This window comes from Dama dama, chromosome 12 (genome assembly GCF_033118175.1).
Source record: "Dama dama isolate Ldn47 chromosome 12, ASM3311817v1, whole genome shotgun sequence".
NCBI lineage: Eukaryota > Metazoa > Chordata > Mammalia > Artiodactyla > Cervidae > Dama > Dama dama.
This window is the reverse complement of record NC_083692.1, coordinates 12,768,459-12,787,427: the sequence shown is the minus strand read 5'-3', so window position 1 is coordinate 12,787,427 and position 18,969 is coordinate 12,768,459.

Below are 18,969 nucleotides of genomic sequence, written 5' to 3'. Positions count from 1 at the left end.
AAAAAAACCTAAAGTGGAAGAGATGTATCTTAAACTCATACTTGCTGGAGCTGTATGATTTCCATTGATTTTGGTCCCAGCAATTTACATTTGAATTACAACTTGCAGTTCTCTGGAAACAGTTCAGTTCTTTTGGGAAAGACCATAATGTAGATGCTGACTCACGATTTGCTAACAATGGAGGTGGACATAATCCAATAGGATTAATTCTGTGCAGGTCATGTTGTCCCATAAGCAGTTTCCATAGATTGAATAGAATATAATCATGGAAATAACTAGAGAGATCTCCAACTGACTTTCTTGACAAGAACTAACCAGCAGTCATGAGTGGAAGAAAAAGAAATCTGAAAACTGGATCATTTTCTCGGATTAATCCAGAATTGACTGTACAGATTCACTAGTAAGTCAGCTAAAAAGAGAGCTGTTTCTGTATGTCCTAGCTTTATATTTTTTAAAACTTGAAATGTTTCTCAAAGCATTGGTAAATAAACTTCTACTGGCATGGAAAAGAAAAAGGCACTCTGTATTTTCTAGTCAAGGAGGATTAAAAGGCTGTGAAACTACATCCAATGTGCAAATGTTGTAATTACGATAAATATTTGTCCTTTCTGTTTTCACTACAAACTCAAAAATCCTAGAGTCTGTGTTTGGCACAGGCAGGAGATTACAGCCATCTGCTGGGAGACAAAGCTGTCAATTATAAAACAATCTGGCTTCCCATTCCATTCCATTAGCAGGTTAAATGTGGCCCAATTGAGGTAGAATCTATTTATTAGTATCATTAAAATCAGAAAGTTCTTGACACCCTCTGCCCTGTGATGTTATTCTCTGGACCCCAGGAGATCTGTAAACCTTGGAAGAGTTGAGTCTCCAGGTCACCATGTCTTGTATAGGCCATTTAATAAGGTGAATCATCCTAAGGTTGAGCTTCCCAGGTAGTGTTAGGGATAAAGGATCCGCCTGCCAAAGCAGGAGACATAAGAGACATGGGTTCAATCCCTGGATCAGGAAGATCCCTTGGAGGAGGAAATGGCAACCCATTCCAATATTCTTGCCTAAAGAATCCCATGAACAGAAGAGCCTGGTGGGCTACAGTCCATAGAATCACACAGAGTCAGATAGGACTGAAGCAACTTAGCATGCACCCTAAAGTAAGGCTTTGAGCTCTTTACTGACTTGAACATAAAATGATGGTTTTGTCCAATTAAAACATGCTTCAGGCTAAGGAGAGACATGATGGCAAACAGAAACAACTAAATACAGATAAGAGGTCTTCTGCCAGCTGGAATGATGAAGACTTAAGGAGGCTTTGAAGTAAAAAAAAAAAAAAAAAAAATAGGCCAATAAAACATGGAAAGCAAAATGGCCAATTTAATAACAGAATTCAATAACATTGAAGATCAGTTCAAAACCTAGAGGCATTTTAATGGAAGAGCCAATGGCCCTAAGATTGTGCCCATTAAGGACCTGATGACAGCGAGTTAGCCTTTGCTTTGGCCCGATTCCATATTAGAAAATTCATCCTGCTTTCTCAAATTCTTCCTGCAATTTTACTGGAAACAGTTATCTCAGTTATCTCAGGTTTTGTCTTAAGGCAGTTAAATTGCCTTTTAACAGACTGTTCAAGAACTTTCTATTCCTCAGCAGCAGTGGAGGAAGAACTGGGTTTTAAACATACACCTAATACAGAATAAATTTTTTCACACCTAGATCTGTGCATGGGTTGGACCTGAGACCACCTGCCAGAGCCTACTGAAAACCTAGATAAAGCCTCTGTTCATAAATTCTAATTGTAGTGTTTACAGAAGGTTCTTCCTCAAGGCCATTGGTTACCAGAGGAGAGTGAAAATGAGATTGAATTTTCCCAAGTGAACCTGATTCTTCACCTCAATTCAACAACCGTAGTTTGCATTTCATAGCCGTGGCCCAATGTTGGTCAATAATTTCACTGCCTAACTCTTGAAATCAAGACAGAAAAGCAAAAAGACTTATATAGGTGTAGAGTTCACTGAAACCTAACTGATAAACTTGTTAATAAACTAAAAGGAACCAGTTTAAAGCAAATTGGGTAATAATCAGGGCATTTGACTCTAGCTATTAAAGCAGATTTGGCCCCCTGGTTCAGGGAGAAAATTAAGCTGGATTTCAAAGTTGCCCTCTACTTTCCAGCTGCTAAGTCCTCCCCTAGGGTGACCGCTTACCACAGTGGCATCTGCAGTGCTACCATTTTGCCTTCTCTTCTCTCTGTCTCTCTAACCCAGCCATCAACATTTACGCATCCCAGGTCTCACTCTGTCCGCCAGGTTGAACGATAATGAAGTGTTAGTTGCTCAGTCGTGTCATGCTCCTCTGTCCATGGAATTCTCCAGGCAAGAATTCTGGAATGGTTAGCTATTTCCACCTCCAGGAGATCTTCCCAACCCAGGGATTGAACCTGGGTCTCCTGCATTGCAGGCAGATTCTTTACCATCTGAGGAAAGAACAGTTGACTTATCCCACTGTTTAGTGTGGCGTGCTCACCTGCAGTGTTGTGATATATTTCCAGGCCATAATCAACTGTGAGGCTTGCCGTAATTAATTTAACACTTATACAGAGACTCCCCTTATTAAAGACTTTCATCTTCAGACCTTTTACAGACTCAAATAAAATTTCAACATAAAACGATCAACTTTCCTCTCCTCAATAACTGGCAATATGTAGGGGATCTTGCAGATAAATATTGATGGGGATCAGGATGTAACACCCCAAATTATGCCATTTTGACCCAAAGATTGCTTTAAGCTGAAGGCAATTCAGAATCAACAGAGGCAGGAAGAGTTCTCTGCCCTCCCTTTCTCTGCCTAAAATCAAAGCATAAATTTCCCTTTGAGAAGGTGACCCCCATTGTCACATGAAGAAAAGGTGACTCTTTATCGCCTGAGATGGGGCATCAACACCAAGACTAGTTTATATAAACAAATCTTACTAAAATAACCCTTATATCCCCTTAGTTCCCCTAAATGTTTCCTAATCAGAATTTGTAATCCCTTGAAGCCTAACCCCCTTTCCTATGGTAAAATGATATAAAAGCCCCTGAGTCTGATGATTTCTTTAAGTGTCATTCCTATGAACTACTGTGCATGTAACTATTCAGAAAAATTCTGTGCCTTTCTCTTCTTAATATGGCTTTTGTTAGTTTAATCCGCAGACCTCTAAAATTTTTTCTCCCAACCAGTATCCTGAAGTTCGGTTTCAAGACTGTATGCCTGAGGTTGGTGGAGGAGGAGAAGAGTAGGTTTGACACTGTAAATCCTACAAGTAGTAAATTTACCGCTGATGGAAATTTTTTCTGGGGACCATGTATATTGATTCATACTGAAGGCAATTTGTATCTGCACATTATCAAGGTCAATGGTAGGAACGCAGCCACCTTACAATCACAAAGTACTGATTAATAGACACAAGCTAAGAAAGAATGATGAAGCAGGAGGTAGAAGGAACCTAGCTCTTTAATATAAACTTCCTAGAGCAACTGTGCCAATTCTGAACCACCCACCTCTGGAGTTCTGGTTATGCGAGAAAAGTCTGTTTGTTTGAACTACAACTAAGCTTTCTGTTGCTTGAAACCATCACAATTCTAAGTGACACAAACTGCTTCAGTGGAATTTAATATTGATGAAAGTGGCTTATTTTGGGGAGAAAAGCTTGACGTGTCTTATTTGAAGACTTTGAAGGACTACCTCACACATCTGTGCCGAAAAGTACCAGATGAGCATTTCTTTCTGTAGATATGGATTTATACAAAGAGAAGAATACAGAAAAGGACTTACAGACACTTTGGCTAGTCACATTTTCCTTTCCACTATCAAGGAACTAGCATTAGTGAATTATTTCTTTTTCTGTAAATTAAAGTGCCCTGAGTAATATTCCTAAATGAGCCCGCCTTCCCCTTGCTTGTCTATGGAAGCCGTCTGGTTGTGAGAGAAGGATGGAGCCCTAAGTAGCACTCCTGGAATCAGGCACAGCCATGGACATAACCTGGAAATCTGTCCTCTTTGAGGATTCCCTTTGGTTGATTTTGTCACAGGGGACTATTTAAAACCTGCTGGCCTAGTAAATGTAGCTATGAACAGATTTCTGAATTAACACACTCTTATTTTAATAGTTCCTTCTGAAAATGCAGTCTTAACCCAACAAAGGGCTTAAGAGAATGAGGAGGTGGATATTTGGGGAACTGGGAGCTTTCAGCCTTCTTCCAAAGGGGTTCTACCTCCACGGATAAGCCTCTTCTAGAGCATGAATGCTGGATGGAGTGTAAGTTGATGGAAGTGTTGAAAGAAAGTGAAAGTGAAGTCACTCAGTCTGTCTGACTCTTTGTGATCCCATGGACTGTAGCTCACCAGGCTCCTCTGTCCATGGGATTCTCCAGGCAAGAATACTGGAGTGGGTTGCCCCTTCCTTCTCCAGGGGATCTTCTCGACCCAGGGTTCGAACCCAGATCTCCCGTATTGCAGGCAAACGCTTCACCCTCTGAGCCACAGTGGGCCTGGAAGTGCTGAGAGGAGAGAAGAAAGACAAGGCTTCCTTCCAGTACTTTGAATATGGCTCTTTGAGTTTTTCTTGGTAGGTCTGTTTGCACAGACCTATCCCATAGGGTTCCTTCCACCAGGTAGAGAGTCCATCATCAGGTTGGTGACTTGCAGAGTTCCCTCACTGCCTCATTCTCACTGGAAGGGACCAAATGCATCAGCAAGCATCACTTCTGCAAGACACTGTTTGCATTCAAAAGGGCCAAGGTTTCCTTGTCTATAATTATACCAGCGAAACATCCCGCTAGAACTAGACCCACATGGAGGCTTGCCAACATTCCACATCCTCACCCCAACATCCAACTCATAAAGAATGCACACTCTTTTGTGTTGTGTAGAGTGGAGCTCAGCAGCTGTGTAACAGTCACGCGGCAACCCGACGAGGGACTGAAAAGCAAAGGCCGAGGCTGGTTCTGATTGAATTCACAGGGGAAATTTCAAGTGACAGGATGTAATTACCCCAGTTAGGTTAAGTAATACCTAAGCTCTCTTATCTAGCAGGTATCTGGGATCTTTATCAGCTGTAAACGACTTGGATCTTAGTTCTATAGCCTGGTAGTGAAAAGGGAGGCAGTTCTCCAGGAGCAAGGCAGTCTCTTGCTTGGAAACACTGCTTCTCATCCGGCACCACCTGCCCGGCCCCGTGGCCGCCCCCCAGCTGGGCGCTGCAGCCGCCAAACCCAGCGAGCCTGTGCAAGTGGCCAGGAACACAGCAGAAGGCATTGGCTTCCTGGACCCTCACTGAGGCCATCTGGACTCCAACACACCTGTCTGGGAGGGTTTCCATGGCTTGGTTTACGAATGGAAGTGTAGCCCAAAACGTTCCATTCCAGAGCTGATCATTCACCTTAACTTTTTGTGGGAGTTAATTATGCAACAAGATCATTTCTGTGCCCATTTTTCTCCGCCTGTTATAAACTTTAGATGGCAAAAACTGAGTTTCTGAGTTTTTTTTTTTTTGGTGGAATGCACAGATGTAGAAGTGCTTTCAATTTCCTAATAAAGGTGACACTAGGCCAGATTTGATATTACACTGAGTCCCACATAACATTCAAAAAATGAGTTTTTTCAAGCATAAAATTACTAATTGATCTGTCTTGTAAAAAGATAAAGGAAATGAATGCCTATTTGAGCTTCATTTCTGTCAGGCTCCCAATTCCTTATTTTATGTAGCACAAAATGAATTTTAATGAAGCAGCCTCCAAATTTCAAAATATGCCATTACCCTTCAGAAGTAATTGGCATATTTGACTGCCTTTTCCTTTCTTACAGTCTGTCTCACTTTCTAATCTTGAAGTCAGTACTCTGTTCAACATGTTCTTCCACATACCATCTGAAAGAAGTAAATTAAAACAAAAGCAAGGACTATACGAGAGAGAGTTCATTCATTAACCACTCAGCAAATATTTATCAAATTCCTAATCTATGTCAGGCACTGTCCTGGGTGCTACAAAGATAGTAGAGCACAAAATAGTGAAAAATCCCAGCTCTTGTGAGATTTTGTGTTCATTGAGTGAAATGATATAACAAACACACAAATATATACTATTCAGGTGATGATCAAAGCTATGAGGAAAAATCCTGAATATTAACAGTATTAATCCAGTGGTCATGTATGGATGTGAGTGTTGGACTGTGACGAAAGCTGAGTGCCAAAAAATTGATGCTTTTGAACTGTGGTGTTGGAGAAGACTCTTGAGAGTCCCTTGGACTGCAAGGAGATCCAACCAGTCCATCCTGAAGGAGGTAAGTCCTGGGTGTTCATTGGAAGGACTGATGCTGAAGCTGAAACTCCAATACTTTGGCCACCTCAGGCAAAGAGTTGACTCATTGGAAAAGACCCTGATGCTGGGAGGGATTGGGGGCAGGAGGAGAAGGGAATGACAGAGGATGGGATGGCTGGATGGCATCACTGACTAGATGGACATGAGTTTGAGTAAACTCTGGGAGTTTGTGATGGACAGGGAGGCCTGGCATACTGCAATTCATGGGGTCGCAAAGAGTTGGACACGACTGAGTGACTGAACTGAACTGAATATTAACTTAAAGAATACTGTGTATTTCTTACAGGGGAGCCAAGGAAAGCCTTTCTAGGAAGATGGTATTTGATCAGAGACCTGAATCCAATAAGAATGTAATTAGAATCAATAGATAGAATAATCTTCCTTCTGCCTTGCAGGGCTGCCCAGATGGCGCTAGTGCTAGAGAACCTGCCTGCCAATGCAGGAGACATAAGAGACATGGGTACAATCCTTGGATCGGGAAGATCCCCTGGAGGAGGAAATTGGCAACCCACTGCAGTATTCTTGCCTGGAGAATCCCTACAGAGGAGCCTGGGGGGCTACAGTCCATAGGGTTGCAAATAGTTGAACACAACTGAAGCAATTTAGCATGCACACATACTCGACTTAGTGACTGAACAGCAACCACAAATACACAGCAGAAGGAAACAATTTTCTTGAAACAAAAAACTTCTGATTGCTTTCTCTAATCTGGGATGTCTAGGGGGCATGAGAGTGGGGAAGGCAACTTTGTTTATTTCTGCATCCCATGAATCCATATGATAACCCTCTGGTCTGATGCTCTGGTCTTCATTTTACAGCTGGGGAAGCAAAAGCTCTTAGATACCCGGTAACTTGGTGGTTCAATTTTCCAATCATTTATTGTGGCATCGCAAACTTCTAAATTTTGTGGCTTATAATGATAATTTTTTTTTTTTCATAAATATGAGATTTGAGCAAAGACTTGAAAGGGAAGGCCTGTGACTGCTCCATGTGGCATCAATTGGGGAGCACAGTTTAGGGCTGGGGGATTTATACTCAAGATATCTTCTTACTCCCATGCCTGGCAAGCTGATTTCAATGATCCAGTGATAGGTCAGCTGAGTCTCAGGGCCTGTGGGCTTCCATTTTTCTTCTGGTGACTGGATTTCTAGGACTAGTTAGTATTCTAAGAATAAGAGACTGAAGAACACGGCATTATGGCAATATGGTCTCCAAAGTCTCATAGACTCAGGCGGATTTTTCACTAGTGTTGGGTCTTCAGCAAAGTGACATCACCCTAACCCCCAGCAAGGATGTTTTCCCAAATACCAGATCCCTCTGAATCCATCCTTTAGTCAGCAAACTTTCTGGAGTGCCTCTCATATCGCAGTTACAACTCCCTTCTCTAGACTTTGATTGCTTGAACTTGGATCCTAGTTTCCCAACTTGCATGCTGACAAAACTTATAAGATTTATTCAATCTCCCTGTGTCTCAGTTTTATTAAATGTAAAGCCTCAGAGTCTAAGGAAGGTCCAGAGAATGTCTCATGAACCTAATAATACCATTAATCCCTACCTCTTTAATACTACCACTTCAGCCCCATTGCCTTAAAATTAAATAATCAATTCCAAGGAAGAAGGTAAAATTAGATTTAATGGCCCATCTTCTCCAAAAAAGGCTTCCATGACTTCTATGTCCACAAGAGGTCCAAGCTCACATGATATCCTTTACAAGGACTCCTATGCTACTATAGTTCTGTACAACCCTAAATCTAAGGGGGCAGCAGAGGATAGTTCAGTTCAGTCTCTCAGTCGTGTCTGACTCTTTGTGACCCCATGAACCGCAGAACACCAGGCTTCCCTGTCCATCACCAACTCCCAGAGTCCACCCAAACCCATGTCCATGGAGTCAATGATGCCATCCAACCATCTCATCCTCTGTCATCCCCTTCTCCTCCTGTCCTCAATCTTTCCCAGCATCAGGGTCTTTTCAAACGAGTCAGCTCTTTGCATCAGGTGGCCAAAGTATTGGAATTTCAGCTTCAACATCAGTCCTTCCGATAAACACCCAGGACTGATCTCCTTCAGGATGGACTGGTTGGATAGCCTTGCAGTCCAAGGGACTCTGAAGAGTCTTCTCCAACACCATAGTTCAAAAGCATCAATTCTTCGGTGCTCAGCTTTCTTTAGAGTCCAACTCTCACATCCATACATGACCAGTGAAAAAACCATAGCCTTGACTAGATGGACCTTTGTTGACAAAGTAATGTCTCTGCTTTTTAATATGCTGTCGAGGTTGGTCGTAACTTTCCTTCCAAGGAGTAAGCGTCCTTTAATTTCTTGGCTGCAATCACCATCTGCAGTGATTTTGGAGCCCTGAAAAATAAAGTCAGCCACTGTTTCCACTGTTTCCCCACCTATTTCCCATGAAGTGATGGGACCGGATGCCATGATCTTAGTTTTCTGAATGTTGAGTTTTAAGCCAACTTTTTCACTCTCCTCTTTCACTTTCATCAAGAGACTCTTTAGTTCTTCTTCGCTTTCTGCCATAAGGGTGGTGTCATCTGCATATCTGAGGTTATTGATATTTCTCCTGGCAATCTTGATTCCAACTTGTGCTTCCTCCAGCCCAGCGTTTCTCATTATGTGGTCTGCATATAAGTTAAATAAGCAGGGTGACAATACAAGATGGTTAGATATCATCACCAACTCAATGGACGTGAATCTGAACAAACTCTGGGAGATAGCGGGGACAGGGGAGCTTGGTGTGCTACAGTCCATAGGGTCACAAAGAGTCAGATACAACTTATCAACTGAAGAACAAAAACAACAAAATCTAACTCCAGCTGTCATTTCTCCCCAAAGCACCAAACCCTTCCACATTCCTCTTTGGGATTCACAGTTGATCATCAGGGAGCAAAAAAACAAAAAGCAATTTTACAAAGGATTCTCTCACTGTCTTCCTTTAAGGAAAATGAATGTTTTCCTAAAGTTCTCTTCTGTGATAGCTGTTTCTTTATGGCATTTTTTTTTTGTAGAATAATTGTCCTCCTTGTTCTTTGTTATGGTTTTTAAATAATTTCTTCTCTGACTATCCACACACCCAGTGACTTTTGAAGCAAGTGTCATCAGATGATGGGGACTTCCCCGGTGGTGCTAGTAGTAAAGTACCCGCCTGCCAATGCAGGAGGTGTGGGTTCGACGCCTGGGTTGGGACGGTCCCCTGGAGGAGGGCATGGCAACCCACTCCAGCATTCTTACCTGGAGAATTCCATGGACATAGGAGCCTGGCAGACTACAGTCCATACTGGGCGACTTAGCACACACGCGTGACATCAAACTACCATCTGTCATCCATTCATGACATAATCCCCATCAATACCCCTGCTGTTTCCTCACCTTTCATCTGAGACCTTAGTGCCTGGCTCATTCTCCAGGTCTTTCTCAACTATCATTCCTGTCCCCATGTTATGTAGCTTCAGCACATATACAAATAATCCACCCACTCTCCTGGCTTTTAACAGCAATTTGTCCTTTGCTATTCCAACTTTCTTGCCTTTATCCCATCACAACCATACACTCTTATGGCCATATTCTGGGTCCAGCTTACCTCCTTCAGCACGTGGATTCTAATACTTATTCAATCCATCAAGTGTATTTTTTCATTTTATTATTTTTTAAGATTTGTTTTTGATGTGGACCATTTTTTAAGTCTTTATTGAATCTGTTACAATATTGCTTCTGTTTTATGTTTTGGTTTTTTGCCCACAAGGCATGGGGGATCTTATCTCCTTGACCAGGGATTTAACACTCATCCCCTGCTTTAGAAGGCAAAGTCTTAACCACTGGACTGCCAAGGAATTTCCAAGAGTTTTAATTCACTTTGTCTCATCATCCTTCTCATTTTACTTCTTCCTTCCTTACCCTGCTAGGTAGGATTCTTTAGTTCATTACTTGTGATCATTCCTTTGCGTATTCTAGCAACAACTTGACCTTTGCAACCTACATATTAATTCGCTATTGATGCCATGACAAATTACTATGAACAGTGGTTTGAAGCAACATTTACTATCTCATAATTTTATTGAAATTCCTTGAATTTCTCTGACCTCCTTTTCTATCTTTCTGCTTTTAAATATCTCCTGTGATTACCTTGGACCACATAGATAATCACCTTTATCTTAAACTCTACTGATTAATAACATTAATTACATCTGCAATGTTTCTTAACCATTAGTTCAGTTTAGTCACTCAGTCCTTTCTGACTCTTTGAGGCCCCATGGACTGCACCACACCAGGTTTTCCTGTCCATCACCAATTCTTGGAGCTTACTCAAACTCATATCCAAGTCAGTGGATATCCAACATCTCTGTCATCCTCTGTAGTCCCCTTCTATTCCTGCCTTCAATCTTCCCTAGTATCAGGATCTTCTCCAATGAGTCAGTTCTTCACATCTGGTGGCCAAAGTATTGGAATTTGAGCTTCAGCATCAGTTCTTCCAATGAATATTCAGGACTGATTTCCTTTAGGAGGGACTGGTTGGATCTCCTTGCTGTCTAAGAGACTCTCAAGAGTTTCCTCCAACACCACAGTTCAAAAGCATCAATTCTTTGGCACTCAACTTTATTTATGGCCCAACTTTCACACCTATACATGACTACTGGAAAAACTATAGCTTTGACTATATGGACCTTTGTCAGTAAAGTAATGTCTCTACTTTTTAATATGCTGTCTTAGTTGGTCATAGCTTTTCTTCCAAAGAGCAAGCATCTTTTAATTTTGTGGCTGAAGTCACCATCTGCAGTGATTTTGGAGCCCAAGAAAATGAAATCTCTCACTGTTTCCATTGTTTCCCCATCTATTGTCTATGAAGTGATGGGACCAGATGCCACAATATTAGTTTTTTGAATGTTGAGCTTTAAGTCAACTTTTTCACTCTTCTCTTTCACTTTCATCAAGAGGCTCTTTAGTTCCTCTTCACTTTCATCCATAAGTGTGGTGCCATCTGCATACCTGAGGTTATTGATATTTCTCCTGGCAAACTTGATTCCAGCTTATGCTTCATCCAGCCCAACATTCCCCATTATGTACTCTGCATATAAGTTAAATAAGCAGGGTGATGATATACAACCTTGAGGTACTCCTTTCCCAATTTGGAGCCAGTCCATTGTTCCATGGCTGGTTGTAACTGTTGCTTCCTGACCTGCATATAGGTTTCTCGGGAGGCAGGTCAGGTGGTGTGGTATTCCCATCTCTTTAAGAATTTGCCACAGTTTGTTGTGATCCACACAGTCAAAGGCTTTGGCATAATCAATAAAGCAGAAGTAGATGTTTTTTTGGAATTCTCTTGCTTTTTCTATTATCCATCAGATGTTGGTTTTCTTGACTAGAAAATCACATGGACAGAGGAGCCTGGTGGGCTATAGTCCTTGGGCTCACAAAAGAGTAAGACATAACTCAGTGAGTAAACAACAACATCATTCTGAATTTGTGATGGCAAATATCAAGAAAGACTCATCTGAACCCAACTGTAATTCTACATTTTCCTGAACAAGTTCTGCTCCCACTCTCTCAAATGGCATATCACACACTTTTCTAATTCCTCAAAACTCTAACCCCTTTCTAATATTCTATGCCTAAACGATGACTTCAACTCTTATTTCACTGGGTGGGGGGAGGGTGTGTGTGTGGTGGGGGAAAGATTCAAAGCAATCAAAAGAACACTACACTATTTCCCCATCACTCATCTGTCTATATTTTAATGCATATAGTCAGCCTCCCTGCTTTTATTTAATTCTCCCTGCTATAATTTAATATCAACCTTCCATGAATACATTCTGTCCTATCCTCTCTTGCCTATTCATAACTTTCCTGTTGCAGTTTTTTTTTCTCTCTCTCCTGCATCCCTTTCTCTTTGTCTTGCATTGCTAGCATCACCATAAAAAAGTTCAGACATATCTTCAATAGTTAAAAGGAAAAAATTCTCCTGGGACTTCATTGTGGTAAGAATATATGACTCCAGGTGCCATATAATTGTTAGAGCCATCTTTTCTTAAACAATGCTAGAACTTGCCTGGTAATGCATAAAAACCTAAGGAACTATCCCTGCATTCAATATTCAATAATTTGAAAATATTAATGATGAAAGGCTGAAATTTAAAAAATTTTAAGTGGCTTCTGTTGTCCTTCCTCTGCAGTGTCACCAATCTGCCACTAAATCCCATGAAATCCTGCATCACCTCCCCATTTCTCTGCTCATCTTCATTGTGAAACTTCCTAGAAAGTTGTCTATACTTGTTAGCTTTCCTTCCTTAATAGTTATTTTCTCTTAACCCATCCCGGTCATGATTTGTCCCTGCTGTTTACTGATATTCCATTTTTCAAGGTGAATCTCTTACACACTAAACACAATGAACAATTCCCAATTCTCAGTAGCATCTGACACAGTTGATGAATCCCCTGTTTTTAAGACACCTTCTTTATTTATCTTCTGGATCACTCTACCCTCCTGGGTTTTCTTGTACTTGGGTCTGTCCTTATTCAGTTTCCTTTGCTTGATTTCCCTTTTTCCTGACCTCTAAAGAGTGGACTTCCCCAGACTTGGTCCTCAGTCTTCTGCTCTCTATCAACATTCTCTTGGTAGTTGAGCTAATTAATCCTAATGTTCTAAACATCTTCTATAAACAGATGACTCCCAGTTTTAGATTTCTAGTTCTGATCTATCCCCTGCCCCCTCCAGCATTACACTGGTTTACAGATGGCTTACTCTACACCTCCACTTGGTTGTGTAATAAGGTTCTCAAAATTAGCACATCTAAAATAAAACTCATACTTCTCTCCATTTTCTCTCTCTTTTCTTCACTGCAGTTCAATTCACTGCTTGTCTCATTGTGGCCAGTGTTACAACCGTTCACTCAGTTGCTCACATCAAAACTGAATTAGTCAGTCTTCTCCAGAAAGCAGACCCAATAGCAATGTGTATACTTATAGAAAGAGGTATGTATTTTTAATTCAGCTCATGCAATTGTAAGGGCTGGTAAGACTGGAATCTGCAAGGAAGACCAACAGGCTGGAGACTCAGAGACAAGCAGATGTTGTTAACTGAGTACAGACACAGTCTGGAGGCAAAGTGCCTTCTTCTGTTAGGGAATCTTAGTCTTTTATCTTGGGCTTTCAGCTGATTGGATGAGGCCCACCCACACTATGCAGGGTAATCTGCCTTATTCAGAATCTATTGACTGAAATGTTAATCACATTTTAAAAATATCTTCACAGCAGTATCTAATGAAGTGAACACGAAATTCACTTTCACAGTTCACCTCTTGTTAAGTTGGCACTCATATACATCCACATACACCATATTTAATCTCCAAATAAAGGGCATATCAAGGTCATACTTCTGCCTAACAGAATACAAATGTCCCATATATAACCATAAAAGCAGTACTGTTGTCCCTAGAATAGAATGCAAAGTCTTTAGCTGATGTTTACTTTTCACTTTGACGTCCTATGGTTAAATACTATGATGTAAAGTCAATATATCTTATGGTGTATGATAAAGGGATAAAAACCCCAAAGATATTATATTATAATACATATAGAATATGTATAATATATAAGGTAAGATTTATAAATATGTTCATAGCAAAATAAGAAAAAATGCTTGTAATAATTATAGCCCTCATTTCTGTAACTGGCCATATCATATTTTCATATACCTTCTTGCACTACTCATTCTGTATGTCCTTTGCCTTTAGCAACCACCACATCTAGTCATGATTTTGTACCTGGTAGGGTGACCCAAACTTCCATTCTTAAAGGATCTGACCCATTAGTATTCTTACCTGAACAGGGTTGTTGTAGCTTTCCATTGACTTTAAACATAGGACATGGGAGGTATGGAGACACCCTACAGGATTTCCTGTATTCCACACATACTCTTTCTTACCTCCATTGTGGATCAGCGGTACAGCTTCTTCTTCATAATAATCAGTAATTTGGCTGCCTGTCCCCAATAACTTCCTCCTTGCCTATTGATTCAGAGGCAGGAGAAGTTCATGGTAGCAGGTGGCAGTCTAAACTTCTAGTTCAACAGAGTAATTGTTGCATCTCTTGGTGAAACACAGTGACATTTTTGGTCTCCTGGAATTAGTGCTAATTGAGGGCTAGTGTCCAATAATCCTCAAGAAGTCAGCTTATTTCTTTTTCCTCAATGCACAGGTACTCTGGTAGAAAGCTGTTGATCCTTTGGAAGAGACTGAAAGACTAACTGAATACATTTTTTTGGCAAGGGGTAGCAGAGTCCTTCCTGGAGGATGACTGGCCTCTCGTTCACTCATTCAAGGGGCTCTGAGCCTGTAAACTGGCCCTTGATATCCTGGGATCTGATTACTTTCATTGCACTTAAGTTTTCCAATTCAGTGACAGCAGTCCCCTCTATAATGTATGACCGACAGAGTAGAGTAAAGCCAGAGCTCTTCAAGAATGTTGTGGATCTTCTCACAAATTTCTTTCTCACATTTGTGAGAAGATATGAGAAAGTTCTGGAGAAAGATATGCCCTCTGGACTCTCCTAGGCTGGGTGACCAGGTCTTAAACGATAAATTCTTTCTAACGTTTCAGTCTCCCTAAGCCTTTGAATATCTTCCTCTATAGTATGTCAAGGCAATTCTGGCACTTTAGTTCATTTAGGGTAAGCCACCATTTGGCTCATGTCTCATCCAGACAACCAAACTGTTAAAGTCGTTTCACTCCCTAATTCTGCCTTATCTAATTTGATGATCCTTCCTCTGCTTTCAGTTCAGTTCAGTTGCTCAGTCGTGTCCAACTCTTTGTGACCCCAAGGACTGCAGCACACCAGGCTTCCCTGTCCATCACCAACTCCACTGCTTTGCCACACTTTTAATAATTATTTCCACACGTGTTCCATGGATTTTTGTCTATACACATTGGAAAAATCATATCTTTCTTGTAGAGTGTGCTGCATCTCTTCATGAGCCACACTATGTACCTCACATTCAGGGACCTACAGGAACTTGAGTCTCACAGTAGGTGTGGAAACAAAGAAGAGTAGTGAGGAAAGGTCCTGAGGAGAATCAGTGTCTTGCAAGGCAACTACCTCAGGGGAGGTATCACAGTCTTCTCAGGTAAAACAGAGTTCATCTCCTCCAAAGAGAATGGAACAGTTGCTTCTACTGGCAAAGAAGACTCATTGGAATTCAGTGTTCTCAGCTTCATCAGGGTCTTCCCATATGTCCCCATTCCAATTTTCAGGATACCATTCCTTCCCAGTTGATGCCTTCACTTTAACAACAGACACCCTGTGAGGTTGGAAATTCAATTTGCATTGTAATTCAGCCATTTGCAGGGTGAAACTAGGGGTTTGGTTTTCAGCAATCTCAGCTCTTTGGCTACAAGTGATAAAAGTTGCTTTCAGGATAGACGTATGAATATTTAGATCATTTATGCAAGCCGCAAACTGGAGATTTGAACCCCTGAGTACATTCTTTTATTTCCTCACTTTGTTCAATGCAATTAGGAGCAATTAGTATGTACCCATTGCTTGACAACAGTTTTCTGAGGTATCAAATGCATGGAAACTCAGAAACTTATCTGAGTAATTAATTGTTTAGGAGTATCCAATGGTGATATTTTGTGAATTGCTATTGCCACATTATACCAGGGACTATCTGTGCTCTTATTGTTAATGGAAATAGCCATTGCTGCTGCTGCTAAGTCGCTTCAGTCGTGTCTGACTCTGGGTCACCCCATAGATGGCAGCCCACCAGGCTCCTCCGTCCATGGGATTTTCCAGGCAAGAGTACTGGAGTGGGTTGCCATTGCCTTCTCCGGGAAATAGCCATTAGTGCCTTTAAATCTAATCAGATTCAAGAACCAGTTCCCAAAACCGGGTACCGTGGCCTAGCCAAGTTCACACATAAAATCAACCATCATAAATAGCTACAAGACATCTTTGATGAATTTTACTCTTCCCGCACATCTGATTTTAATATATCCTGCCTCTGATCACATATTACCTTCATCATTATGACCGTCCTAGTCCAAGTTGCCATCATTTTTCACCTAAACTCTCTAAATGACCCCCTTTTGCTTTACTTGCTTTCACCTTGCCTTCTGTTCCATTGACCTCTTGCTGTTTGAGTCCATTATTTATTAAATAGCCAAAGTGGTTTATTTTAAGGCCTAAATCTAATCATCCCACTCACTGACTCAAATGCTTCAGCAGCCCCTATCAAACTCAGAATAAAACCCAAATTTCCTATCACTGTCTGCAGCCCTATGTTGTCTGGTTCTGCCTCATTTTCTCTGATTTCATTTCCCCACTCACCAGTATTTTTACTAACTCCCTAATGTCCAACTGAAGGTGTTTTTGTTCCTTTTGCCTGGAAACTTTGTCTTCAGATGTTCTTCTGATTCCATCCAGATCATCACTCAAAAGTCACCCCTTCTAAGTCCTTTCAGGATCTTCCTATTTAAATTAACTATTCTCTTATACTGATTCGGAGAAGGCAATGGCACCCCACTCCAGTACTCTTGCCTGGAAAATCCCATGGACGGAGGAGCCTGGTAGGCTGCAGTCCATGGGGTCGCGAAGAGTCGGACATGGCTGAGCTACTTCGCTTTCACTTTTCACTTTCATGCATTGGAGAAGGAAATGGCAACCCACTCCAGTGTCCTTGCCTGGAGAATCCCAGGGACGGGGTCGCACAGAGTCAGACACGACTGAAGTGAGAGCAGTGGTAAGCCTCATAGTAAGCCTCCCAAGTGTCGATAGTGGTAAAGAACCTGCCTGCCAACGCAGGAGACATAAGGGTTGTGGGTTACATCCTTCCTTTCTAAGGTATCTACTCTTCACTTCATCAAACTGTTTGGTGCTAATAACTTTTTTTATTATACTGACCTCACTTTTGCAATGAAGTATTGGGTAAGGAGGTCTTCCCTAGTGAATCAGTGGTAAAGAATCTACCTGCAAGGCAGGACATGCTGGTTTGATCCCTGGGTCAGGAAGATCCCCTGGAGGAAGGCATGGCAACCCACTCCAGTATTCCTGCCTGGAGAATCCCCATGGACAGAGGAACCTGGGGGGCTACAGTCCATGGGGTCCCAAAGAGTCAGACAAGACGGAAGTGCCTAAGCACACATGCACCCACAAGTCTCAATGTCCTTGTCATTTGCTTTGTGTTAGTCTCATTGCTTTAATTTTTTTCTACTTCTGTATCTCCTTGTCATTCATGTTGTTATTGTATACACCATGTACTATGTCAAGTGCTGGGGATTAGGACAAGAATGAGATAGAGCTTTAATTTAAAGGACATTGTGGTTTGAGGAGAGGAGAAATAAAATTACAATGCAATATAAAATAGGTTTTAATATTTTAATAAAAAACATACCATGGGAATGCCTAGGAAGGACGGCATAAATCTTCCAGGAGGAACAGAGGCAGCTTCATTGCAGAAGGCAGAACTTGAACTGAGACTTAAATGTGTATAGAAGACTATCTTGAGAACAAACGGTTAGGGAGGGCAGAGGGAAAAGCAAGAGGAATGACTACATATCAGTTCTGCTGTTAGGTGAGCAGGAATGATTTGGATCTTACCAAAAAAAGAAAGGCTTTTTTGCCCCTAAGAAAGCCAGGGCTCTCTCCTCACCCAATGCATGTGGGCGTGCTAAATTGCTTCTGTTGTGTCCGACTCTTTGCGACCCAGTGGACTGTACCCCATCAGGGTCCTCTGTCCATGGGATTTTTCAGGCAAGAATACTGGACTGGGTTGTCATGCCCTCCTCCAGGGGATCTTCCTGACTCAGGGATTGAAACTGTGTCTCTTATGTGGTAAAGAACCTGCCTGCTTATGCACGAGACTTAGATGCGGGTTCGATCCCTGGGTAAGGAAGATTTTCCCTGAAGGAGGCATGGCAGTCCACTCTAGTATTCTTGCCTGGAGAATCCCATCAACTGAAAAGGAATGAGAATATGAAAATATATAAATTAGGAAGGTCTTCCAGTCTTCTTGCCTGGCAAATCCCATGGACGGAGGAGCCTGGTAGGCTACAGTCCATGGGGTCACAAAGAGTCAGATACGACTGAGCGACTTTAATTTACTTTACTTTCCCAGGGAAACATAGCTACCAAAAGCAATGATTTCAAAAGTAGTTTCTAAAAACTAAGCTGTAAGTACTACCTATTATATCCCTTATATTCACAGGCTGGACTTTTTAAGATAGTATTCAATTGGCAATTTTCAGAGCAACGATTTTGCATAAATTTTGAAATCCTTACACCACCCTAACTATATGTGCTTTATAGTGGAAGTCAGAGGGGAAGGGGAGGAGCACTAAGACAGCAAAATAAGGATGGGGAGTTTGGGATTTCCTGCGTAAGACATGCCTCATGCTGCGAAGTCAGTGCTTTTGCTGATTCCTAATCTGGACCCACAGGTGCCTTTGCCATTGTCCATTTAACCTCCTGAAACTAAACTGCTTACAATTGCAAAATTGCTCTGGACATTTTCTTAACCTCTAACACTGAATTCAGCATTTACATACAGCTTCTCTCGTACCGATTCTTGATGTATGTATTGATAGTTTCACATCAGCAATTATTTAAAAGGTAATTTTT